Raw genomic sequence first — 27221 nt, forward strand, 5'->3', positions numbered from 1 at the left:
TCAAGCATTTCTCCCGCCTCAGCCTCCCCAGTAGCTGGGCCTACAGGCACGTGCCACCATGCCCAGCTAATTTTTGTATTTTCAGTAAAGAAGGGGTTTCACCTTGTTGACCAGAATGGTCTCGATCTCTTGACCTCGTGATCCACCTGCCTCGGCCTCCCAAAGTGCTGGGATTATAGGCGTGAGCCACCGCCCCCGGCCTTGTAGCAGGATTTTCTTAAAAGATGGTCTTGCTAAGGCTTTAGAAAATGCCTATAAGATCATATAATTGGTATGGACATAAAATTAAAAATTTTTTAAATCATCACGGAAAAGTAATAGAACTCTCAAAAACTTGCCATGGACCAGAACTCCATCACATCAACATTCTTAAACATCTATCTGTAAAACAACAATGCAGGTAATGCAAGAAGCAAGAAATCATGGTATGTTCATATAAAACCTCCTGTTGGTTTTGTATTTCAATGGTTCTTGTCTCAGGTTCCTGGTTTAAAAAAAGACCCTTCAAGATTATCACAGCAAAGCGTGGGTTATAGGGGACAGAATGGGTCAAGATAGGGATGTCTGGGACCTAGACAAGCATAAGTGCTTAATTAGTTGGTCCAGATCGAGATGGAACTAAGATCAGAGATTCACTTCATTGATGCAAAAGCAAACTATAGATCCAATGGGAAAGGACAAATGAAGTCTCTCAGCATCTGCCAAAACTGAGGAGTGGTGAGTGGGGAACAGAAGATCGCCTGACAAATATGTTTAAAAATGATAAACACACAAATGATGGATGAATAATATAATTCATCCATTCATCTATTCATTTATTTCTGCATATGTATATATTGAATACTTATTAACTCCTGCACTAGCTGGATAGTCAGTAAACAAAACACATTTCTTTTGACTAACAGAAACACTAACCAAATTTTTTTACCACCAAGCTAAGGACAGAGGCAATATGCTTCCTGCCCTATTTGGAGCCTTCTTCTTTGACACTGCTTCTGCAGCTGAATGCTTCTGGGGAGACTGGAACTTCAGGCAGAGGCTTTTTTCCTGCTCCCCCACCAGGGACCTGACAGGAACACATAATCCCTATCAGCTTTTGGTCAGAGACTTCTGCTATGGGCTATTGCTTTATTTATAATCCTGTGTTCTCATTAACCCACAAAAGGTAAAAGTATTCAGGTTTTGTTACAGATGGACATGTTTGCATTTTTCAAAATCAGAAATATCATTAACAAAATACAGCCATGATTTTATTTAAAGTTATTCATTAGCTATAAATGAAGCCAAGTTTCTGTAGCAGCCTCTAGCTGCAAGTACATTGGGGGGTCTCATAGTTCTCCTAGTCCCTGATGGAAGGCATCCTGGAGGCAGGATGGAGGAGAGGGAGGCAGGGGAGAAAGAGAGGCAGACAAGCTGGGCATGAGCCTACTCAGCTATGGGCATCTTCTGAAGACCTTAGACAATAGTCAAAAATGCAATGTAGGCTGCACTGACCTTTAAGAAATCCATTATGATGGGCATCTGCAAAGTTCAGGCATCTCTAGATGCTAGTCTTAAAATTCCGGGTATCTTCTGAATTAAAACAGGATCGAATCTAATAACCAGAAGATAGAGTCTGGTCTACCAAGGGAGATGGCTCTCTATTTACCCTGCACAGTCTGGCAATGGTACATGAAGAGGAATGAACAGATGAGTGTATGGAATCTAAGACATAGTTATCTGAGGATAAGAGTTCCCAGGTTTAAGAGGGCAAGATGATTTCAGGCTCAATCTACTGGCAAAGTGGGCTCCTGATAGCAGGTGTTGGCAGGCTTGATCTTTCTAGATGTTAGTCCCTGTGTGATCTTTTACTCAGGTTTCAGCTTTCCTTCCTGTATGCTCAACTGCTTTCACACACTGCCAGAACTCATTGCAAACCCCAGCCTCATAATCAGAACCCAGAGAAGCCCTTTCCCACCGTTCCCTTCCCCACTGTTCAGCTCTGGTCCTGACATTGATTCTGCTTCTTTTGCACAGTATCTGCAGAGTTTTATGCCTCCTTGTCCTTCTTCCCAGACCTCCCAGATGCAACCTCCTTCCCCAAGACAATATAGTTCATCAAGTCCTGGATCTTCCTGAATTATCCTGGCACTGATATATATATATATATATATGAATATAAAGTCGAGAACTGGACACTTCAGCTTATTACACCTGCATACCACTGAGAATACTCCAATAAGCCAAACCCTAGACTCCAGTTCCAATTCTATTTAATTTCCTTGTCTCCATAATTGATCCCCATGAAAAAGAGAGGCAAAAAATAAAATAATAAAAGTGACTGAAAATCCCATAATCCTGACACTGAGAAACTTCAACAAGAGCCACATAATATCAAGAAAAGGGCAATTTAGACAGAGGGGAACCTGAGGAACTTAGATTTTTAGCCAAATTGGTCATGAGCAGTAACTCTTCAGACCTGGGACCCCAAGTGCCTGGAGCACCACTGAGTATACAGTGGGTGCTTGATAAACGCAGACTTGAACAAAATGAGTCCATCAGGTAACAAGTCCTCTCTTAGTCCAAGTTCTTCATCTGTGAAATGAAGCTGGTAATCCCTAGATTGTAGGGCTGCCACAACAAATGTACGAGGAGCTAAGATAGAGGCATGCCCATGGTAGGTACATCACGTTAAGTTACCAGTAAAAACTAGTGGCTATTTTATTACAGGGAACTGAACACCGCCATCAATTGAAATTGAAGTGTGCCCAATGCAAAGATACTGTAACCACAAGTGTGAGCCACCTATGTCATTTAAAATTTTCCAGTAGCCACATTATAAAGGTAAAAGGAAGCAGGTGCTAATTTTAATATGTATTTAATTTAATATGCTGTGTTGAAAGTATTCTTTCAATGTATAATCAATATAACAATTATTAATAAGAAAAATTTTTTTTTTTGAGACAGAGTTTCGCTCTTGTTACCCAGGCTGGAGTGTAATGGCTCAATCTCGGCTCACCACAACCTCCACCTCCTGGGTTCAGGCAATTCTCCTGCCTCAGCCTCCTGAGTAGCTGGGATTACAGGCACGTGCCACCATGCCCAGCTAATTTTTTGTATTTTTAGTAGAGATGGGGTTTCACCATGTTGACCAGGATGGTCTCGATCTCTTGACCTCGTGATCCACCCGCCTCGGCCTCCCAAAGTGCTGGGATTACAGGCTTGAGACACCGCGCCCGGCCGAAATATTTTATATTCTTTTTACATATTAAAGCTTTGAAACACAGTGTGTATTTTAAACTGATAGTACACCTCAATTCAGACCAGCCACATTTCAAGGGGCTACCATACTGGTCAGTTCAGGTCTACAAAGTGAATTACCAACAAGGCAGTGAATGGGATGAAGTGGTCCCCTGGCGGGGGGTGTTAATAGCTTTACCAATCTCTGTTCAAGATATGCACCGTGAAGTGGAAGTAAAGAATAGATGAGAAGGCCGAGTGTGGTGGCTCACGCCTGTATCCCAGCACTTTGGGAAGCTGAGGCGGAAGGATTGCCTGAGGTCAGGAGTTCAAGATCAGCCTGGGAAAAATGGTGAAAGCCCGTCTCTACTAAAAATACAAAAATCAGCGAGGTGTGAGGGTAGGTGCCTGTAATCCCAGCTACTTGGGAGGCTGAGGCACAAGAATCCATTGAACTTGGGAGGCAGAGATTGCAGTGAACCGAGATTGTGCTTTTGTACTCCCCAACCTGGGCAACAGAATAAGACTGTGTCAAAAAAAAAAAGAAAAGAAAAGAAAAGAAAAAAATAATACATGGTTGCAAACCATAAAGAAGCGAGCTTTGGGGGACGGACAGACTTGTGGTAGTGACAGTTCCCAACATTTAGAGCACCTACCCCTCTTTGTCACCAAAATGAGAAACGGTGCCCAAGCCGGAGTAGCCTGTGGTTAAAGAAAGGGATCTTAATTCTGGTTCCTTCCCTCTTTGATAAGATACAAGCATGAAATCACTGGCCGGGCGTGGTGGCTCACGCCTGTAATCCTAGCACTTTGGGAGGCCAAGGTGGGTGGATCACCTGAGGTCAGGAGTTCAAGACCAGCCTGGCCATGATGGTGAAATGCCATCTTTTAAAAAAAAAAAAGAAGGAAAGAAATCATTCTGGGACTCACCCTCTTCTATGCTGAATAGAGTGGAGAGGCAAGCCTATAATTAGATCTCTGTATTCACTCTATAGAAATGTTCCTTCTCCTAAGTTCTTTCCAGCACGTCATCATCATCTTCAACAGAAAGGCATGCTGCAGCCTCTCTTTTTTTTTTTTTTTTTTTTTAAATAGACGGGGTTTTGCCAGGTTGGTCAGGCTGGTCTTGAACTCCCGACCTCAGGTGATCTGCCCACCTTGGCCTCCAAAGTGCTTGGATTACAGGCGTGAGCCACCACACCTGGCTTTGCAGGCTCTTTTATCACCCTTCATGCCTCCTGCTTCTCCCTGCATTGGCCAACCAGAGTTCTTTTAAGGTGGACAAAGGTGATGGGAAAGCATCACTGCCTGCCAGGAACAGAGAGACAAGAAGGGACACCTTGGTAAAGTGCCATTTGAGTGAATATTAATTAGCTCAGCAGCTAGTTCTGGACGATTGATTTCAAACTCCAGATGTTCCCATTCCAACTAAGAGTCAAGTGGAAAAAGAAAATGGATTGATTAGTATCTTGTTCATTTTTGGTGTCATGTAGTGAAATAATCCAGGACTGCTTAGTTGATGGGATTTTGCTTTGTTCCTCTCTACTCTCAATAATATTTTAATGCACTTGCTCATTCCATCTCTCCTTTGCCTTGGGGGTATATCTTTCCTTCTGTGTCCTTCAGATGCAACTGTGCTCTATTTTCTTCAGAATAAGGCCCATCCTAATAGAGAAAAAGGTGGAAAATATGGTAGAATGAAAGGGCATCATGTGTATTTGCCTTCTTGAGGTGAGAAAGGGAGGGGCTCTGCATTTGGATCATGAAGGAAGGTCTTCATTTGGATCATTTATGGGATTTTTCTGAAGTTAAGTTTTCTGCAAAGAGCAGAGAACAAAGCCCAGGCCTATGCTTAAAGTTTTCCAGGATGGAGTTTATTATCTATCCAGTATTTGACATTTTTTTTTTTTTTTTTTTTTTTTTTTTTTTGAGACGGAGTTTCGCTCTTGTTACCCAGGCTGGAGTGCAATGGCGCGATCTCGGCTCACCGCAATCTCCGCCTCCTGGGTTCAGGCAATTCTCCTGCCTCAGCCTCCCGAGCAGCTGGGATTACAGGCACGCGCCACCATGCCCAGCTAATTTTTTTGTAATTTTAGTAGAGACGGGGTTTCACCATGTTGACCAAGATGGTCTCGATCTGTTGACCTCGTGATCCACCCGCCTCGGCCTCCCAAAGTGCTGGGATTACAGGCTTGAGCCACCGCGCCCGGCCGTATTTGACATTTTCTAAGAGATTGGCAATCATTATCTTTGATTCAATTATGGCAGGTAGCAACAATTATTTACAGACAAAAAGGAAAAGAGAAACTATAGAAATGGTTCTCACAGGTCATCCAGAAAACATAACCTCCTGCTATCTGACAATAGCTTCATGATCGGAGTTTCATAACTTTTCCCTGTTTTAAATGCAGTAAGCCTTGGAATGGCCAGGACTTTGACCCAAAGAGCAAGAAGGGTAAGAAACCAGAAATTGAAGTGGATAGAAAACCTTGGATCTTTCAGAGTTTTTATATGCATATAGGTTATAGCTTGGGGTCCAGCCACACCTAATGCATAAGCCAAGAGTCACAATGAACTCAGCACAATCCACACAAAAGATGCTGGGAAGTCAGGACTAGTTACACTCCTGGGAAAAGAACAAAAAAGAGCTGGGAGAGAGTCACAGCTGGATTGCTCAGCAGGGGTTGCAGATACAGAAAGATCCATTATGAAAACCTTCAGCCAATCAGTCATGGGGTGATACAGAAAGATCCAGCAGAAAAAGAAAAAGCAAGGAAGCTGTCTGTTCTGAGTATAAACGATCATAGGTCTCACATCAGGAAATTCAGAAGTGTAGGAAGTAATGGTATCAGAGACAGTGGGACCCAATACTTTTGCATAAGGCCCATCTTACATTCCCAAGAAAGGACCAATAAGGACAGTGATAACACACCGGTGAGAACTCTAACTGGTACCGCCGAGTTAGCCAAGTTAGAAAATTTGGTGTCTGCAGGGAGCAACACATAATAGCACAACTCAATATAACTTAAACAAAACTCTTCCTCCTCACCGCAATCCTCCCTCCTCCAGAACTTGTCATATCAGTAAAGATCACTTCCATCCACCCTGAGTTCATTATGAAAACCTTCAGCCAATCAGTCATGGAGTTCTACTGTTCCTCTCACTTGAATTTTTTCCACCTTCACCACCACCCTACTCTAAAATGCTGCCAGTTGGGCTGAAATATATTTGCCCTCTGAACTATCCCCACTGGAAGCAATATGCTTCAATCTCTACATGGCAAAGACATTTCTGAAAAATGGAATTCCAGTCATATCACACTCCCAAATAAAACTCCTCAATGGCTTCCAATTGTTCTGTGCTTGAACATTGGTGTTTTTCACCTTGGGTCACAAGGTCCCTGTGCCTCTCCAGTCTCAGTTCACCTTCTTATTCTTCAACACACTCAACTCCAGACCCCTGGCTCCTTTCCAGTTTCTAACTGCAGGGTGCTCCTGCCTGCTCTGACCCTTTACCATTCACTGCCCTTCCTTCACTTCTTTTCCTGCTTCAACTACTTCTTCCTCATTCATCCTTCTGCTCACAGCTCAGGTGTCACTTCCTTGGCAAGGCTTTCCTCGACATTTCTTACAAATAGCAAGTGTCTTACTGCTGTCCTTGGTTGAAAGACTTGAAGCTTCTCTGTGTTTTTTGTTTGTTTTTTTGACAGAGAGTCTCACTCTGTTGCCCTGTTGCCCCAGCTGGAGTGCAATGGCACAATCTCAGCTCACTGTAACCTCTGCCTTCCAGGCTCAAGCGATTCTCCTGCCTTAGCCTCCCCAGTAGCTGGGATTATAGGTACCTGCTATTGCTCCCGTTAATGTTGGTATTTTTAGTAGAGATGGGGTTTCACCATGTTGGCCAGGCTGGTCTTGAACTCCTGACCTCAGGTGATCCACCCACCTTGGCCTCCCAAAGTGCAGGGATTACGGGGCATGAGCTCCTGAAGTTGGCTTGTGGTTCTTATTTTTAAAAGTGCAATTAAATAATTAATTGTGTGAGCATATAATGTAATCTCCATAGACTGTAAGCTCCTGTTGCCTTGCTTACGTGGAACAGTACCCTATATAGTGCTGAACACATAGTAGGTGCTAGATAAATGTTGATGGAATAAATTATTACATAAATAAATGGATGGATGGATGGGTGGATGAAGGCACTGAAGTAGAAGCCATAGCTCTTAGAGTGCCAGGCCTTTAGAAAGCTCTGAAATGAGCTCAACATACACCTTCAGGTTCCAAGGTAAGATTTCAAATGGGAGGCTTCTTCCCAATGAATTGGGTGTCCCATGAGCTTAGAGTTAATGCTAATGATGTATGACGTCTGGTTCTAGAAAGGGGTTATTCCAACTGAATAAATAAAAATTAAAAGATGAAAATTAAAAATTAAATGCAGAGGGGATTTTGTACCTTTTTAACTTTTATTTGAAGTTCAGTGGTACATGTGAAGTTTTAGTACGTAGGTAAACTTATGTCATGAGGATTTGTTGTACAAATTATTTTGTCTCCCAGGTATTGAGCCTAGTATTCATTAGTTATCTTTCCTTATCCTCTCCCTCCTCCCCCCTCTAATAGGCCCCAGTGCAGTGTTCCCCTCTATATGTCCATGTGTTCTCATGATTTAGCTTCCTCTTATAAGTGAGAGCATGCAGTGCTTGGTTTTCTGTTCCTGCATTCATTTCCTAAGGATGATGGCCTCCAGCTCCATCCATGTCCCTTCAAAGGATATGATCTCATTCTTTTTATGGTTGCATGATATTCCACGGTATAAGTGTACCAGTCTTTTCAAAATTTAACTTTTGTTTTAAGTTCAGGAGTACAGGTCCAGGTTTGTTATATGGGTAACTGTGTGTCATGGGGATTTGTTATATAGATTATTTTATCACCCAGGCATTAAGCCTAATATCCATTTGTTATTTTTCCTGATCTCTCCCTCCTCTCACCCTTCACCCTCTGATAGGCCCCAGTTTGTGTTGTTCTCCTCTCTGTGTCCACGTGTTCTCACCATTTAGCTCCCACTTGTAAGTGAGAACATGTGGTATTTAGCTTTCTGCTCCTGCATTAGTTCGCTAAGGATAACGGCCTCCAGTTCTATCCATGTTTTTGCAAAGGATATAATCTCATTCTTTTTTATGACCACATCATATTTTGTGGTGTATATGTATCACATGTCCTACATCCAGTCTATCCTTGATGGACATTTAGGTTGATTCGCTATTGTGAATCGTGCTGCAAGAAACATAGGCACGTATGTGTCTTTATAACAGAATGATTTGTATTCCTTGGGGTATATAGCCAGTAATGGGATTGCTGGGTCGAATGGTACTTCTGTGTTTAGGTATTTGAGAAATTACCATGCTGCTTGCCACAGTGGTCAAACTAATTTACACTCCCACCAGCAGTGTACATGCATTCCTTTTTCTCTCCAACCTTGCCAGCATCTGCTATTTTCTGACTTCTAATGTTAGCCCTCTGACGGTGTCAGATGCTGTCTTACTGTGGTTTTGATTTTTAAATTCAGAGTTTTAACTTGGGTGTTTCATTCAGATATTTGCTTGCAAGTAACAGAAGGTGTTTCTATCTAACCTAAGCATGAAGTAAGTGCATTGGAAAGAGATTTACAGAGAAGCAGTGGAAAGGCTCAGTCTCAGACAAGGAGTAGAAAGCAAGAGAGGCTGGATGCAAGACCCAGAGCCACAGTCAGGCAAAGGAAGAGTCTGGTTAGGATCTGCTGTTGGCCCTGTCCCCAATATATTCCCACTGTATCCCCACTGGAGCCTCACTGACACTGGTTCTGTGAATAATTCTTCCGATGATTCTCTCTGTGCCTTTGCATTATTTTTCAAGGTTCACAGTCTGTAGCAACAGTGTCAAAGTTTCTTAACTTGGGGTGCATCCCAGAGTCCTAGCTGTTGGGCTTGCCTTCTGTCAAAGTGCAGCTGCAGGCACAGATATGAGACTAGTCGCCAGAAACTTATGGTACAAGTCTTTCATAATAGAGCCATGAACAAACTTTATGGATACAATTGGTTATTTTGTCTTAATTTCCAGAAACAGAATGTAGACACAGGCCTTTTCTCGTTCATATCACTCTTGCAACCCCTGTTTTCCCCGTGAGGCACATGTGAGCCTCCAAAAGTTCATCAAAGCTAATAAATAATAATAATTATAATAATAATGGTGGGGAGGGTATGTAATAGTGAATCCTGTACATGGTAAAAAGAGACTTGAAGAGCTTCTGGTATAAACCCTCACATTTTTCTTGCGGAAACCAAGGCTGAGATAAGTAAAGTGGCTTTCTTAGGGCCTCCCTCTAGATCAATGAACCAGAAAGAGAATGCAGTTTCCCAGACAACAGGTTTTGTGCCTTTTGCTCATGAAAACATGCTGGGTCCAGTCTTCCCTCCATGACCAAACGCTGCCAAAATGTCAGACTTGTTTTTACATCAACATCGTGCTTGATAGCAAAGCTTGCCAAAGGTTTAGATGGGGGGTTGGCACACTATGGCCCACGGGTCATGCCCAGCTTGCCACCTGTTTTTGTAAGTGAAGTTTTACTGGAACCCAGCTACACTCGTTTGTTTGTTTGGTATTGTGTATGCTGAATTTTATGCTACAAAGGCAGAGCTGAGTAGCTTCAACAGAGACCTTCTGGCCTGCAAAGCTGAAAATATTTATTATCTGAGTCTTCACAGGAAAAGGTTGCTGTCTCCTGGGTTAAAGTCTAAGGTAATTATGTTCCGGACTCACTCTGTAATTTTTAATATGTCATCAAAGGACTTCAGCACAGAGGAGAACATACGCACGAGTGTGGCTACGTGTGTTATCGTAAGACAATAATGCTCATTCACTCACATAGCCAGTCCTGATGAGGCTCCTGCCACGTTCAGGTCACCGCCCCACAGCTGGAGGTGGCTTTGTGTACTGTGAGCACATGAAACGTTACTTCATATAATGTAAGCACAAATCTATATTCCAGTGTCACATAGAAACAAACTATACATGACACTGAAAACAATGGTTTTATCATTTTCTTAAATTGTCTTTTTCCTTCCCATCCATTGGCAATCAAAATAGAGTTGTGTGCGATTGTATACACTGCCCTGGGTTTCACATGTAATAAATGATGTCAATTCCAGATCTTCTTCCTTTTCACTGGCCGAAATCTGCATTTTCCCATTCTTAGGTGACTATAGTGGCATCTTTCCAAGTCTATCCTTCCCTCCTTCCCCTGCTCCCCACCCAGCACCATATACACATACCTCACAGTTATGCTCCATGAGCGAAGACGCTGGTGTGAGACTTCACTGACTGTGAGGGGAGAAAAAGCCAGGCAGGGACCAGGTAGCAGTCTTAACACTTAGTTACTCAAAAAGCAGGCAGCAGGGTTGGAAGTTAAGAGTAAGATCTCATCTCCCACTTTCCACCCACATTACCTCCTCCTTACGCTATCCCTTTGTATAGAAGCTTATCACAACCCTTTCCTTTGGCAGCCTGTCCCAGGAAAAGGGGGAGAAGTTCTCTGCTCCTGCAATACCCAGACAGACCAGAGACCGAAAGCATTTGGTCTCAATGCAGTTTTTCCTTCCTATGCAGTTTTCTCTTTTGACAGGTGATAGAATCCAAACTTCAGTGGCAGATTCCAATTGTGGGGAAAGTTAATGAGGTAGGGGCATCGAGTGAGTTACTCTGTGACAGGGTCAGGAAGATGGAAACATCTACAGCCTGAAAGAGGCCCAGGGCACTAGCATGATTGTGCTTTTCTTCACAAGGGGTACAAACCAGTACAGTGGCCATGGTGGCTCTGAGCAGGAAAGTGGGGGGATGGTGTTTCTTCTGCTGCGCACAGAAAATTGACCCTTTCTTTGCCCTTGGCAAACCCTGTATAATAAGATTTCTGTGTAATCCTTGCTGCTTGTCCGAGGAACAGCCTTATCAGAAGGACAGGGAGGCATTTTACATTTGGATCTACTGGATGTATTATCTCCCAGCTGCCCCTTTTAATTTTATTTTCAGAGACAGGGATTTGTGGCTGCCTGAGAGAACAGAAACACAGGGCTAGCCCCTGCCAGCCCTGCTACCCCCCAGGGCTTCTGAGCACCCATATTAATGCACAGGACATGCCAAACACTGAGACGCTCCCCTCCCCAAACCCTCACCTGTTGTCACAGCCTCTGCAGAGCACTGAGGCCCCCAGAGGCAGAGGACAAAGAGGTCACTGCTCCTGCTGTCTGCCAGTCTTCTCTCAGCCTGCTTGGAGGCAGTGCTGGTCATTCCTGGCACCATTTGATGTGCCTCTGGGGCATGAATGCTGGAAGAACAACCCCAGAGCTTAGCCACTATCCTGGCTTTGCAGGGCCAATGTCAGGTTACCCTTTTCAGGCCAGATGCCCTCATCAGTAAGTGAGCAATGAAAGGCAGTGAGACGGACTGAGTTCTGGGTTGCCAGGCACCCCATATCACACGAGCTCACCTCTCTTAACCACAATTTGTGCAAAACACTGAGACTATGACACCAGCCTATATAACATAGACAATGGAAAGGGAGAAGAGAAGACATGACAAAGAGAGGGGATCTCTCTCAGAACACGCAACTGGAAGGCAAGGATTATCTCTGGGCCTGTTTCTCTCGTGCTGGCCATCTAAAGACAGGCCCAAATGGAACCCTGGAGTCCAAGCCTATACAACAGCTATCCCAACCTGATCCCCAAACTCAGGAGGGATGATGGCCAGAGAGGAAAGGCACAAAACCCTACAGCAGGTTCAGTGGCAGTGCCAGGGTGCATGCCATATAGATGGGCTACCATCAACGGGTTTGGCTTCCATGAAGAGAGCTCTGACCTAGAAATTGCGGGTCTAAATCCCACTCTTGGCACTTATGCTTTTGGTGTCATTGGCAGAGTACTTCTCAGATTTCTAAAGAGTTAATTAGAATAGAAGTTGCAAATTTACAGGCTCAGTAGTTCACACCTGTAATCCCAGCACTTCAGGAGGTCGAGGAGGGCAGATCACCTGAGGTCAGGAGTTTGAGACTAGCCTGGCCAACACAGTGAAACTCAATCTCTACTAAAAATACAAAAAAATTAAAAATTAGCCGGGCATGGTGGCGTGTGCCTATAGTCTCAACTACTCAGGAGGTTGAGGCAGGAGAATAGCATGAACTCCAACGACAGAAATTGCAGTGAACCAAGATCGCCCCACTGCACTCCAGCTTGGTCAACAAAGCAAGACTGGTCTTAATTTAAACAAACAACAGCCAAAAAAGTTGCAAATTCAAATATTAGGTGGGGCCATGCACATAAGAAAATGAATGAAAGGGGTTGAGTATAACACAACAGGATGTGGTGAGGACTGTGGTGGGTGGAGACTCAGGCACAATGCCAAGGGGAGGCCAGTCCCCTGTCCATCCAGTTTCTGTTGTGCTGTTGCAAGCAAGCATTGCCAGATTGATGACTTTGCAAGGGAAACTGGGCATCCAGAAAGATCTCTCAGGTTTTCAACATTTTCAATGTTGGCATATCATTCATTTTATTTTATTTTTAAGACAGAGTTTCATTCTTGTCACCCAGACTGAGTGCAGTGGCACCATCTCGGTTCACTGCAGCCTCTACCTCCCCGGTTAAAGCGATTCTCCTGCCTCAGCCTCCCGAGTAGCTGGAATTACAGATGCACACCACCATGCTCAGCTCTTTTTTTGTATTTTTAGTACAGACAGGGTTTATTATGTTGGCCAGGCTGGTCTCGAACTGCTGACCACATGTGATCCACCTGCCTCGACCTCCCAAAGTGCTGGGATTATAGGCATAAGCCACCACACCCGGCCACATTTTTTAAAAAGAAACATCTGTATGAAAAAAAAAAATGTGCCTGTGGGTCAGATTTGCCATGGGCTGCAATTCTGTAATCTCTAGAAATGATTGCCCAGGTGCCTTTCTGCCCTCACAGTCTGTGATTCACTCATTCACTCATTCTATTACAAGAAAGTCTTGGAAAATAAAAGAATCCTAATACCATCTAAAAGATGAGATGGCTCTAAGAGGGAGAAAAGTGAAGGCACTTGGAGACTTCAGGAGCCAGGACAGCTGAGGGCAGTGCCAGGCAGAGCTCCTGGATTCATCCTGCCAAAGACACTGGATACGTCCCCAGTTTATTTATTTATTTTACTATATGAGGTGCAAATGTGTTTGTTGGCTTGAGAAGGCACACAGCATACCAAGAATAAGTCCAGGGGGCAGTAGAGAGAATAACTTCCAGCTCCCTTCTTAAACAGGCAGCACCCACAGAAAGAAGTCCTGTTGACAGATTCTCCAGAGACTCTGCAGAGGCTTCCATCCAAGTCAGCTCCTTCCTACCTCTTTCTCCCAGTCCTGGGGCCCCTTACAGCAGGAGTTAACTTCTGGACCATTCACACTCAACCTAAAGGGGAACAGATAGACTGGAAACCTCAGATCTTAAGGGAATCCAATCTTCTTTCACCAGCCCCTACCCCTCAACCTCGACCCTCGGTTGGCTACTCTGAAGACCCACCATGCAAGGCTAGAACGGTTACAACCCCTCTACCATTTGCTGAGTCAGCTACTCCGCAGCATTATGTCAATAGAAACTCTCTGAGGAATGCGCTGTCTTTCCACTTTCACAGTTGAGAAAACTGAAGTTGAGAGATGCTAAATAACTTGGCAAGAGTTCACAGCCAGAAGCAAAAGAACAAGCTTCTGAACCCAGGTTGGAAGCCACAGTTCCTGGACTCTTGAGCACTGAGCTTGTCCCAGGCTGAGAATGGGGTGGAGGCTTGGGTCCTCTCCACTGGAACCCTGTTCCCACCTGCACCCACCCACACAGACACACACGTTCTCAGTTGCTACACTCCTTATCTGGAACTTGAGCAGGGAGATGGTGGAGGGCATGCTATGAATGGAAAAACATTTAGAGGAGCATTCCTGCCATGGAGAGGGGTCAGAGGTGACGGTTGCCAGGTGAAAATTCGGGCAGCCTCCTCATCCAGAAAACTGTCAGGGGTCTAGGGTATGCAGCCTTTTCCAACAGACAGCATAGCTCAAAGGCAACAGTCTCAGCCAAGGATCGGACTTAGGGTAAAGCCACTCTTCTTTCTAAGTAATTAGATAAAATAATTTTCAAGGGCGTAAAGCAATTTGTTTGTCTGAATGTTTTTTGTTTGTTTCACTCTGCTAGGCACAAAATTTCCATGCCAAGAGCCTCCATTTATTGAAGGACTACTCTGTACCAGTCCCTTATAGATTTTCATCTCATTCCTCCTCACAGCAATCCTACAGAAAAACGGCATTGTTATCCCTATTGCACTGATAAGGAGACTGACCTTAGAGAGTAGATGTGACTTTGAAAATGGCCTAACCATTAAGCGGCGGAGCAGAGGGATTCAAACTCACGCAGTCTGCTCCCAGAAGACATGACCTTACCTACAACACCGTTCTGTCTCACCAAAAACAAAGCTAATATTAAATGCTTATTATATGCAAACACAATGCTGAGCTCTTTACTTTCAGCATGGTATTTAACCCACCCTGTAACCTTTGAGACAGAGACAACTATTAGCCTTAGTTCACAGGACGGATTCCAAGGCTAAAGTAACTTGTCCAGAGGCACACGTTTGGAAAGTGGCAGAGCACAGAAGAGAAAGCAGACAATTAGATTTCAAGCATCCCCTTCCCCTGGTCCTGTCGACTTCACTGACTGCAACACTCCCAAAACCAGGTGAGTCAGAGGAGGGAAGATGGAGAGACAGTTGGATGAAAAGGATGGAAAAGTAGGGAACAGAAGAGAGGGGAGTGGAGGAGAAGGTACCAGTGAAAAAGGGGCATGGGAGGGGAATATTACAGCTGGTAACAGATGAGCCAAAGGAACGTGCGCAGGGTGATTGAGGAACAATTTCCACATGCCTGTATTTTTCCCATGACCCAGATTAAGACCTGTCAATCCCAAAGGCAGTGCCCCCACCACTGTGGGGAGAGAAATTCAATGAGGACTATGCGGGGAGGGCAGGGGGATGAGTGCCTGCCTAGAACCTCTTCTGAATCCCTTTGCATTTTTAAATAAGATTCAAAACCATAAATTATGTAAAGCCACAAAGCTAAAAGGGCAGACCCTTTCTGGAGTTCAAGTCTGAAGTTCAGAAAACTTTTAATGACATAATTGCAAAAGGCAAAAATGTATTCTAGTGAAAACTTCTCTTTGAATAAGGAAGACATTCTCAGACACTTGGCGCAATGTTACTCTCTCTGTCTCCGGGGCCTGGGGAGCTGAGGGGAGGAGGAGAAAAAGAAAACATGGCTTCAGGGAGGACAAGGGTTTTGCCGAGACCCTTCAGGCTCCTTTTGCCATCCTAGAAATAAGTCGATCTGATTTTTCCTTTGGATTGGAGCCCACCGAGGCTGAAAACTGAAGACATGGTGTGAAAGTTAAGATAATCTGCTCATATATTTGCTCATTTAAAAACAATCTATTTATGTTTTGAAATACATGATATCTGCACGTGGTTAAAAAAGAAAATGTTAGCAGGAACAGAAAGAAGAAAAGCCAAGTCATATTAAGGTTATCTGCAAGACGTCTACCTTCAAAGACATTTAAACACTTATTCTGTGGTCGTGTGGGAGGGTACAGCCTGTAGTTTGTTTGGGAGAGTTGAGCCTGGCGTTTCCACACTACAGAGAGGAAACGAAATAGACACACCTGTTTCGTGTGTCCAAGGAACATTCAAACAGATGAACAGTCAAGCATAGGACCCAAGAGTATCTGCCCGTGCTTCAAACCTCCAGCCACCAGATCATTTTCCCTGAGAGGAGAGAGAAAGATCATTTTCGCCTGAGAAGTGAAATGGAGATGTAGGAAATGTCATACCTGGGGTGCATGAGCCTTATTCCAATAATCAATCACCCAAATTGAATCACTTATTTGTACATCTGATTGTCTCTGCATTATTTAGAAGGTATTTAATGACAAGCAGCCTGACAGCATGCATTTAACACATGCCAGATAGATTTAGGAGACCTGGAAATATCTCTTTCTAATTGTTTGGACAGGCATATTGATTGCTATTTCCTTTTTCAGGGTTCTCTAAAGCACTTTATGTTCTTTGCATGCTGGACACACATACACACACATGCACACATGTAGAGAATAAGCAACGCTCTTTGCAAAGGAGAAACTGCAGGAGGCATCTCTCCTGAATGGGGAATGGTATATCTAAAGCCAAGAAGTTGGGCTGGGCGCGGTGGCTCACGCCTATAATCCCAGCACTTTGGGAGGCCGAGGTGGGTGGATCACGAGGTCAAGACATCGAGACCATCCTGGTCAACATGGTGAAACCCCGCCTCTACTAAAAATACAAAAATTAGCTGGGTATGGTGGCGCATGCCTATAGTCCCATCTACTCGGGAGGCTGAGGCAGGAGAATTGCTTGAACCCAGGAGGCGGAGGTTGCGGTAAGCTGAGATTGTGCCATTGCACTCCAGCCTGGGTAACAAGAGCGAAACTCTGTCTCAAAAAAAAAAAAAAAGCCAAGAAGTCAGGTGACAAGGTCCTGATTTCCACATAGCTGGTATGCCCAGAGCCCATGCAGGAGGTGAAGAGAACTGAACTCTCCAGGGTGGGTAAAAAGCCTGATGTTATTTTACGTATTCTCCAGGTCTGGAGAGCATGGCAGCCTTCACAGTGAGGCTATGTTCCACTGTTCACGCTCCCTCAGGACACAGAGGGAAATGGCCCAGAGTTAGGGCAGGGGTGAGACTGGTTCTTGCTTTTTTCATTTCTGCAGAGCAGCCCCCAGGGCCTGAAGAGACACTGTGCTTTGGAGTGTGTCTATGACTGGGAGGCAGAGCTCAGCAGACTCTGTGACTCAGAAGCCCTGCTCCTCCCTGTCCTTGCCTCGCACTGGCGTTTCCACAGTGTGGCTTTATTACACAGCCAGGTTTCCTTGGATATTAAATATAAGAAATGAAAAAGTAACGACATTAATATCCTGGTAGATGACAGCTTTTTGAGCTTATGTCTGTCTCTTGGGGAAAAAAAATTTGATGCGTTGTGTATCTTCTGCATAAGAGGGATTCTTTTTTCTTCTTTCTCCCTGTCAAAGTTGATTCTGCAGTCCTCTTTTCTCTCCCAGCCTGTGCTTAAGGGGAATTTGTGTGACAAGCGAATGCCTGAATGCCTTAATGGCAGCATTCCTAGAAACCCAGGCTTCGGGGAGCTCCCTCTGTATCCAGGATTCTGAGCCCCCAACACAGACCCCACTACCCCAGCATCCCTGGGTGTTTATGTTTGGCAGAAGGTGACCTCTTGCTCAGAGCAAGGGGACTTGGAGAGACTCGCAGCTAGCAAATAGCTTTTGCAGACTGACATCTTGATGAGTAAATTAATCTAAAAGGCACCGACTTTATTCCCTTAATGTTTCCAAGGCAAAGCTTAGGATAGGAGGGTGACAGCCATTTTTCAAGCCAGGAAGTCCTTTGTCAAACGGTCACTGACACTTTGATGAACTCAGAGGGCTCTTTGGTTTCAGGCCACCCATGGCTAAACCAACGTGCAGACCTGATTTGACACAGATACTTCCCACCTCGTCCCCTCAGACTCTCCACCTGCTGGTCTCTCTGCCTCTGGCTCAGCACTGGAATTCCTCTTAGGAGCAGGACCTGATGCTGAGCAGAGCAAGGTGAGGGGCCATGCGGCTTAGCAGGGAGATGAGCAAGAAGGCAAAGCACCCAACAGTGACAGTGGGGACTGATTTAGCCGAGGACAGGTAGATCCACTTCGCCTTGGGAGTGGATGAAGAGGGATGGAGGAAATAACATCGGCGTAGGGTTTTGAAGGAGGAAGAGGAGATCTGCAGTGGGAGAGCAGCCTGTGCTGTGAAGGTGTGAGACAGCAGAGCATGAACTCTGATTGACAGGAAAGCCCTTCTGTAGGCTCCACATTTCACCTGGATACACCTGGCTGAGTGACCCTTCAAAGGCATTTACATGTCTTTTACCAGTTGACCCTATGCAGAGGACATTTCAGCTCCTCAGAGGAGGGGAGTGGGTGTCCTGGTGCTGCAGGGTCTGGAGTATACTGGGAGAAGTAGGAGCTACAGAGCATTACCGCTGCAGGACTGCTGCCTGCCCCTTTGCCCTATGCATAGGTTTTCTGTTTAGAGTGTATTCTGCTCTTAGATAGAGGAAGAGAACAGGGAGTGAGTGCTGGATGAAAGGCTGAGAAGGAAATCAAAGACCTATACTCCTCACCATGAACAAAAACCTTGTCTTCCTATAGGCTTCTGCAAACCCAAAGAGGGAACAGTCCCCTCACCCTCAAAGTGGGATTGTTTGTTATCATAGAAACCTCCCCGGGCCCCCAGGAGATGTCAGCTGTTCTCTGAGATCTTTCACAATGTAAAAGGTCTTTAAATATCAGCCCGGCATCCAAGGATTCAAAGCCCCAAGTCCCTTTTGGCCCTGCCTGTCTCCCAGCTCCCCTCTCTTCCATCCTGTCTTCTCCTGCCCTGTTTATTTTCAGTGGTGATAAACCCAGCTCTTAATCTGGAGAGCTGATCTTTTTGAGTAAATTTAATTAACTACATTTTGAACTCCACTCTCCTCGGCCTTGGCAGGAACGAGCCATTTGTTTTGCAGATGACTGGCCTGATGGGAAGGGGAAAGGAAGAGAGTAGAGATGATGCCATAGCCAGCAGCCCCCTCTTTCCTCTCTTCTTTGAAAGACATCGGCTAATGATATCATTCTGGACCATCGAAGTCACTGAAGATGCTGGACTGGGGACTGAGGGAGGTGGGGAGGGAAGGGAGGAAGAGGTCCTAAGCCTGACGTTGGCCACGTGATGAATGAAGTGCCACTCCGGGAGCAGGTGTGTGTGTATGTGTGGGGGTGCAAGTGTATGAGTGCGTGTCCACATGCCTCTGTGTCCCTGGCATGGAGCTAACCACTCTGCTGTTACTGCTGCTATTGGCACTGTCTGTGGCCTCCTGCCAAGGTGATAAATGACAAAGGGACAAAGCAGTCTGTTTTTTTCTGCCTGTATTTTCCCCCTTTGTTTTTATTAAACGCTGATTATTAATATTAGAAATGGAACACTTCCACAAGAAGCCATTTTCAGTTAATAAGGCTGTCGCTGCTGCCTGGGGAGTTAATAGAAGGCCAGGGGAGCCATGTGAGAACCGTTTAATAGCCGCATTAACGAAGTGGTTCAGAAGCGTGAGATGCAGCCAGCCCAGGCGAGGCTGGCTAGTTCCAGTTGGAGTGTGCTGGCCAGGCTCTCCTCACGCTTCACAGGGACTGGGGTCATGCCTGGGTGTGCACAGCTGCTGGGTCTCAGGCCAACTGTGTGCAAGGAGCTTGGGGAGCAGCCCTCCCAGCCCACAGCTGTGAAAACATTGGCTGGGCCTCCAGGCAGGCCGGGCAGGTCTGTCCCAGAACAGGGAGGCTACGGCCCCCAGACGAGGCCTCACCACTTTCCTGCAGATGGTAAGGATCAGGGCGTTGTTTCTGCACCTCACCCTGGGTCATGACCAGCCTCGGGATGGGAAGCTTGGCAAGAGGAAAATTACTGGGGGCAGGTCTTTGAAACTGTGAAACTGCTTGATAGTGAGAGAAAGAAAAAATTAGATGGCCAGTTCCTGGTAGGTTCACGTCCTTACTTCAGAAGGGTGAGAGCTAGGAGGTGAGGTGAGTACCCACCTGCTGTGGGTCCTGGTGAAAGTGGTTCCCTCCTGCCATAAAGGAAAGAGGGAGGGAGACTGAGCCCTGGGTGTCTGTTTGTCCTCTGGGATGGGGCAGGTGTGACTGAGAAACAACGCCTACCACAGGAATCCTGATGCCTGAATGAGATGTACTTTTTCCTCTAAAACAGGAACAGCAAAAACCCACCACAAAATATTAATAATAAGCAGCCACCTTCTTCTCAACCTTAAGAATATTGGAAGACACAATGAATAAGAGCAATCGGGTGCAGATGACATATTGCAAAAATGTGTTTGTGTGTGATTGGCCATGGGTGTAATGCACATGTATGTCCACGTATGCGTCATCCCAGGGGTCTGGGGTTGGTTTGTTTGACTTTGCTTGTGTTTAGATAGTGTGTCTGTGTCCATGCAGATCTCCAGGCGTGTGCATGAGCACATCTAGGTATTGGTGTGAGTGTGTTGTGATGGAGAGGAAAGAACATCATCTTCACCCTTTTCCCAGTTCATTCCCCCCCCACCTTGGATAAAAATGCAGCCTGAAACCTTCTGCGGTGGAATCTATTGAGAGTACTGCATAGCTCAAGGGCTAGGCAGGGACAGGGGGAGAAAAGGGAATCAGATCTGAGGAATGCGAATAAAATAATCATCATCCTGACAACAACAGCACTTTGAAAGCACCAGGAAAAGCAAGTTCCAGGATTTTTTTTTCTCTCATTTGAGCCCTAGTTTACCAATCCTGGGGCATATAGGTGGGTTCACTTTCACCCCTAAACAGGATCAAGCTCTGTCCCCCACATATATCGTTAGGAATCCATTAAACACCTGTTATTTGCAAATGCTTCAGATGCCCCGAGGTAGTGGTTGAGTGTAAAAGACCCTGCCCTTAGAAATGTGACAGCACTTTGTACTGTACGTGCATATCTGCATATCTGTTGAATGACAAGATGAAGAGACTGCATGAACTGACTAATAAGTATATCCTGCCCTTTTTGTCTTTCCACCCAGTGAGACAGCACTTACTATTTACCACGTGCAGCTCAGAACCCATCTCTACCATTCTCTAGATCCCAGCCTATGCACATGGCCATCTGGTCAATCCCCTGTGACACTGCGCATCTGTGAAATGGCAACAGTCATAGAGAACAGGGCATTTTAGAAGATGCTTTGAAATCGTACATGTTAAAAAACAAAAGGGGTGATATTAACTTGGTTTTCCTTTCTCGTTCTGTCACTAGAAAATGAAACCAAGGGCAACCTTTGAAGATAGAGCGAGTTTATATGGTAGTTCCAAGAATGGGCTCAAGGATCCAGGATTCAAATCTGCCACTGCTAAGCTCTGTGGCCTTTGGAAAGTGAGTCTATCACTCTGTAGCTCAGTTTCTTCACTCATAAAATAGAAATTTCTGACAGCTGTTATGAGGGTCTCACAAAAGAATGCATATTAACAGAGCCTGGCACATACTGAATTATCGATAAAGAACAGCTATTGTGACTATCTCTGGTAAAGGGGGAAGGTTTCTGGAGAGGAATAACATTCCTTTGAATGTCTTAAGCAAGTGGAATAAGAATGGATAGAGTTGTTTTCCTACAGAGAATCTATGCCTTTCATAATGGTCAGCAACAGATCGCCTTGCTTTGATGGGAAAGCTACTCTGTAGTTCAGACTCAGGGGAAACACTGGCCCTGCCACTGTCAGGATGAATGGCTCTAGATCTTCTCTGTGTGATCTCAGCTGTGGAGCCCCCCACACTCTCAGAACCCACTCATGCCCGCATTCGCTGAGAGACAATTAGGATGGGAAAACTTTGAGTAGAACCTTCTGGAGGGAAAAGGTCGGTGACCGCTGACCTTCAGAATTGAAAGATCTTTTCAAATGATCCGTGCTAGAGGCACAATTTGGATACCTGAGAGGGAGTCCTTAGCCATGTTAGAACCTGAAGAATGTCATGTGAGAGATGGCAGCCTGAAGCTTTAAGTGCAGGTGCCAGGAGCTAACTACTTCAGTATCTCCAGTGTCTCTCACCCACCAATCAAAATGTGTTACCATGGGCCAAGAAAAAATGAGAAGCGTTGTCCACACTTGTCCAAATAGCTCATTTGACTCATGGTTTACTTTTCTTCCTGAATTGACATTCTTCGTTCCATGCCCAAATCTTAGCCTTCCCAGAAAGATGCTGACCATGTACTGCCTATTGGTAATGCAATTTGGAGAAGGCATGAAAAGGTTTGATAGAAGCAGACTCTCCTCCCCTGGGGAGGGCGAACTGGATGCTCAAGTCACCCAAGCAGAGCATCGTGTCCTGGAAGCCAGCCAAAGCCTATGGGCAAGCTCAGCAAGTTATCTTCTAAGACAGAAAAATAAATCAAGATTTCAAGAAATAACGGTTCTCAGCATAAGCACACAAATTTCTTGAACAACCAGAAGAGAAAGCCGTGTTCTCTGGTTTTGCAACACATGTTCCCAGTTAGCATCCAGGGCTTGGGAAGCAAGTCATCCTAGGTACTTGGATTAAGAGACCACGAATGACAGGAATTAGAGAATTCTCTCAAATCTGTACTTCTAGGGTTTAGGAGTCTAAATTCCTAGATCGTGAATGATAGCTCCACAGGCTAATTGCTACATTACTCAATACAGTGGTGGAATATGAGACAGAGTATCTGCATTACCTCAGAGTTGGGCAGGGTTGATCTTGGAGGTGCGTGTCCTCTTTATATGCACCTGTGACCTGGCCAGGGCTGGCAGTCGTCTTCACTCGGGGCCTCTCGTACCTTCTGTAACCAGAAAAGTCACAGTGACTGAATGCAATTAGTAACCTCTGCTTCTGAGACATGATGAGTACCTTGTCCTTTCAACCCTAGCCCCAGCCTAAAAAGGTAAGGCTGGAGATTGTCCACTCTCAAGAAGAAGAGAGCGCTTGGAAGAATTTCCCACATTCACACTGGTTCAAAGCTCATCGGAGCATGGCCTCTGCTTTCCAAAAGCAAACAATCCCGGGAAATGATTCTCAAACATGTTCAACTGCAAAGCACCTGGAAAGTGCTTTTTGGAACCTTTTTAAACACTAATGTATTAAACTTGTAATAGTTAAATAGATCTATTTGCGGCAAATTAAATTATAACATTTTCATACCAGCTACCAGTTTAAACAAATGGTAAAGGTAGATATCGAAGTTTTAAGACGAAATATAGGTACTTAAAATTCAAAAAGGATTCTTCCCAATCGACTCCTTTTTTTCTTTCCTAATTGGAAAGCGTATATGATCGCTTGGTTTCACTTACAGAACTCCTCAGCTTGACTCCCAGCATGTCAACTCACATGGCTGTGCTGTGAGACTTACTACCCTAAGATAACACACATAAATGGCAAGAACTCTATCATTGTCAAGGGCAGAATCGGGGGGAAGCAGAGAGAGAAGACAAGAGCCCTCTGGTGTGTCGGGGAAGGATCTGAAGCCAGAACTCAGAGGACATCTTCTTGGAGACACTGCAGGACTCATTAGGACTCAGTAAGGCTACAAAAATGGACACAAAAAAATTCTGTTATGAGAAATGAGGATTTACAATTATAAATGACAGATCATGATCACAGGGGGAAAGGGATAGAAGGGGCCATGAGTGATTCAGCCAAGAGTTGGAAAACTAGTTTCAACTTGTGCCAGGTCTATTGATTGGTAGTGGCTTCCTGGTGTTCTGGGATGTGAAAGATTCTAAGACCAATTGGGGCACAGCAGAAAAGCAAGCAGTGACCCACTACTTCCACTCGCAAACCTTGATCTAACTTCAGCCCCGCCGTGGAGGAGTTGAACTCCAGAAATAAGTCAGACCATTTAGATGTAGGACAGCACTGCAACTCTAGCTTTTTGAATCCCGATTTACACATTAGAATTCAATTCAAATCAATGTTTATCATGTTTTATGTTACTAAGTGTCCTGGAATATGCTAGGCTCTGTACATACAAAAGTCTTACCATATTTAGGTCACTTATATCCTGGGTTAACCATTTTTCTTTGGTTAGAATAAGTTCTTCAAATGTTTTTCCACTTCTGGTTATCATTTTAAACCTGGGCAACTAGAAGTGGAAATAAGGAAATTCCAACTGTCTTGCCCAAGTATTGCAATTTCCATCAGGAATCTGGTGTGACCCAGGCTGCTTTCATAAGATTTCAGTGTTATTCCCTTCTTTTTTTTTTTTTTTTGAGACATTTTTGCTCTTGTTACCCAGGCTGGAGTGCAATGGCGCGATCTTGGCTCACTGCAACCTCTGCCTCCTGGGTTCAAGCAATTCTCCTGCCTCAGCCTCCTGAGTAGCTGGAATTACAGGCACGCACCACCATGCCCAGCTAATTTTTTGTATTTTTAGTAGAGACGAGGTTTTACCATGTTGACCAGGATGGTCTCGATCTCTTGACCTCGTGATCCACCTGCCTCGGCCTCCCAAAGTGCTGGGATTACAGGCTTGAGCCACCGCACCCAGCCTGTTATTCCCTTTATATTGCACCCTAGAGTCACCACACTGCATGCAACACACTTACCCCTCAAATTCACCTGGGATCCTCATTTATAAACAGAATTTGCTATCAAAGATCCAATGGACATCAAAAGAGTTAAAATACCATTGAATAAATTAGTGGAATATTTTCTGGACCGATAGAGAGATGTCTGGATTTGACAAATAAGGACACCTGCATTCTCTACCTGACTGCAGACAGTGCGGGACTGTGCCTAACATCACCCACAGCTCTGCCACATTTCTAGAATTCTAGAAATGGCATCATCAAATCTCACAGTGGACCTGGGAAGGCTTAGCCATGATTTCTCAGCTGACAATACTGTTTTTCCTCCCCATTTACCCTGGAAAAAGCATGCCTAATTCACAAAGTGGCTTATTAATGACAAATCTGAATATGAAAATTCTTAACAAAAATGAATATGTTATAAAGAACACATTCATTCTGAGAAAATGCAGAAAGAATGCCTGTATAGAATGGGCTTGGATGAGAATAGAAACTTATCTTGGAAACTGATAAGTTTCTAAACTCTTAAGTTTATTAGAGTTCCTGAAAACCCTATCGGTCTCTTTGAGGCCAGATTGAATGAAGATGAAGCCTTTTTATCTGTAATAACTTTTCAGTATGTCATGAGTGCAGCTGAGGAGGCTTGCAGAGAGCACTGCCTCTGGGAACCGCACTGAGGGTGGGTCAAAGAGGCAGGATCATCCTTAAAGACAGACAGCTCTTCCAAACCCAACACCAGAACTCTCTCAGATGCATGCATCAGCACCATCAAATCCTGAGCTTGATGGCTTGAACTGCATCAAGGGGCTGGAATAAGCTAGGGCAGAGCCATACTGTGAAATACTACACAGCCATTCAAAATGGAGTTTTCAAAAATGTTTCAAGATACCAAAAATTCTCATGGCACACTGCACTGCTATATGAAAAAAAATGGAATTACACAAATGAATACATGCTATGAGATTCTCTATGGAAAAGTTTGTGTATTGGCTAAAAAAAAGTCTATGGGGTAGACTTTTATTCATTCTATTCAAATTTTCTATACTTTTCCAAATTTTAAGTAAACATGAAAATTTTATAACTAAAAGAAATAAACGGATTATTGTTTAGTCTACCCTTAACTCAAACAATCAGGGATCTGAAATGTTAAGATTCCTATTTATAGATTCTATAAGATTTTTATTTATTTAATACTTGAAGTTCTGGGGTACATGTGCAGAATGTGCAGATTTGTTACATAGGTATACACATGCCATGGTGGTTTGCTGCATCCATCCCCCCATCATCTACCTTAGGTATTTCTCCTATTGTTAGACCTCCCCAATCTCCCCACCCTCTGCTGTCCCTTCCCTGGCCCCTCCTCCCCCAATAAATTTCCAGTTAGAGATCCTAGATGTTACATCCTTGCACTGAATTTAATGATTTGGAAGTTCATTCTTTGGCCTAATTGAATTCTCTGTTGCTGCAATTTAAATTACACATTATTCTTCTCTGTGTAGGTGAAATACAAGCCTTTCAGGAACCCCTAAATCTGCCCTTGAGCCTTCTCTTCTTCAAACTCAGTCAACTCTTTTTGATTTCCATTTCTAAGGAGCCTTATTTTTCATATCAAATTATTCCTGCTGCTCTTCCAGAATTGCTTTTCTTTGCTGCTTTTTTTCCCTCCATTTTCATTTACAGAAAACCTAGGCTGAAGGCAGATTCTTAAAAGGCAGTTATTTACAAACACACACACATGCACACCTGCACAAACCCGCATGCTTTCCATTTATGTACAGATAAATCACTGGGCAGTTTTCTCAACAGGAAGTACATAGACCTTAGCAATGTTTCTTTATCTACTTAGTATCTACTCATTTCCATTATTACAAATACATGCTCTCCTATTGCAAAATCTTATTATGCATAATTCTAGTACATGCGATTTTAATTCTATGTACTTTTTACACATTAATGAGAATTGCGGTTTGAGTACATAAAAGTTACAAGTCATTCTGAGTTACCAAATTGAAATGCACTGGAATATATATAGGAAAATCACATCTAATAACATGGGAGGATGTCACAATGTATTATGGAGTTAGGTTAAATAAAAGACTACCAAACAATATATAAAACAAACAAGTTTTGGTAAAACTGTGAATATGCCTACAAGGAAAAAAAACAGAAGGGTGTGAATGAAACTGAATAACATTAGGTATCTCTAAATGGTGGCAATATAAACTGCTTCCTTATTATTAAATGTTTGTAGTTCATATTGATCTCCATGGAATATGTATTACAGTATCTGTAAGAATAAAATAAATTTTAAGCAAAAAAAATTTTGAAAGTTTGGGTATAGGTCAAACACATGAAATAATGTTCCTTATTCTACATAATATCTAAAAATTGTTTTTTAAAATGCTAAGCACCTTATTACATTTGCAAAGAATGGAGGTGCTATGATCCAAATATCTGTGCCTCCCCAAAATTCCTATGTTGAAACGTAATTGCATATGAGGAGGTGGGCCTTTGAGAGAGGCGATTAGATCATGAGGGTGGAACCCTTTCGGATGGGGTTAATGGTCTTATAAAAGAGGCTCCAGAGAGCTGTCTTGCCCCTTCCACCATGTGAGGACACAGCAAGAAGTCACAGTCTGTGCCAAAAATCAGACTCCGACCAGAAACTGAAATTGCCAGCACTTTGATCTTGGACTTCCCAGCCTCCAGATCTGTTTCTGCTACAAGTAAATTTCTGTTCCT

At 44.1% G+C, this 27221-nt stretch overlaps 1 long non-coding RNA gene across 4 annotated transcripts in view; it reads right to left on the bottom strand.

The window, feature by feature from the left end:
- LOC144582969 (uncharacterized) overlaps positions 1-27221 on the bottom strand; it is a 512920-nt gene that overhangs the window by 427413 nt on the left and 58286 nt on the right. For all 4 annotated transcript variants that reach the window (XR_013536636.1, XR_013536637.1, XR_013536634.1 and 1 more), the window contains one exon: positions 22631-22735. This is a non-coding gene — a long non-coding RNA (uncharacterized LOC144582969). The remainder of the gene's footprint in view (positions 1-22630; positions 22736-27221) is intronic.

This window comes from Callithrix jacchus, chromosome 6 (assembly GCF_049354715.1).
Source record: "Callithrix jacchus isolate 240 chromosome 6, calJac240_pri, whole genome shotgun sequence".
NCBI lineage: Eukaryota > Metazoa > Chordata > Mammalia > Primates > Cebidae > Callithrix > Callithrix jacchus.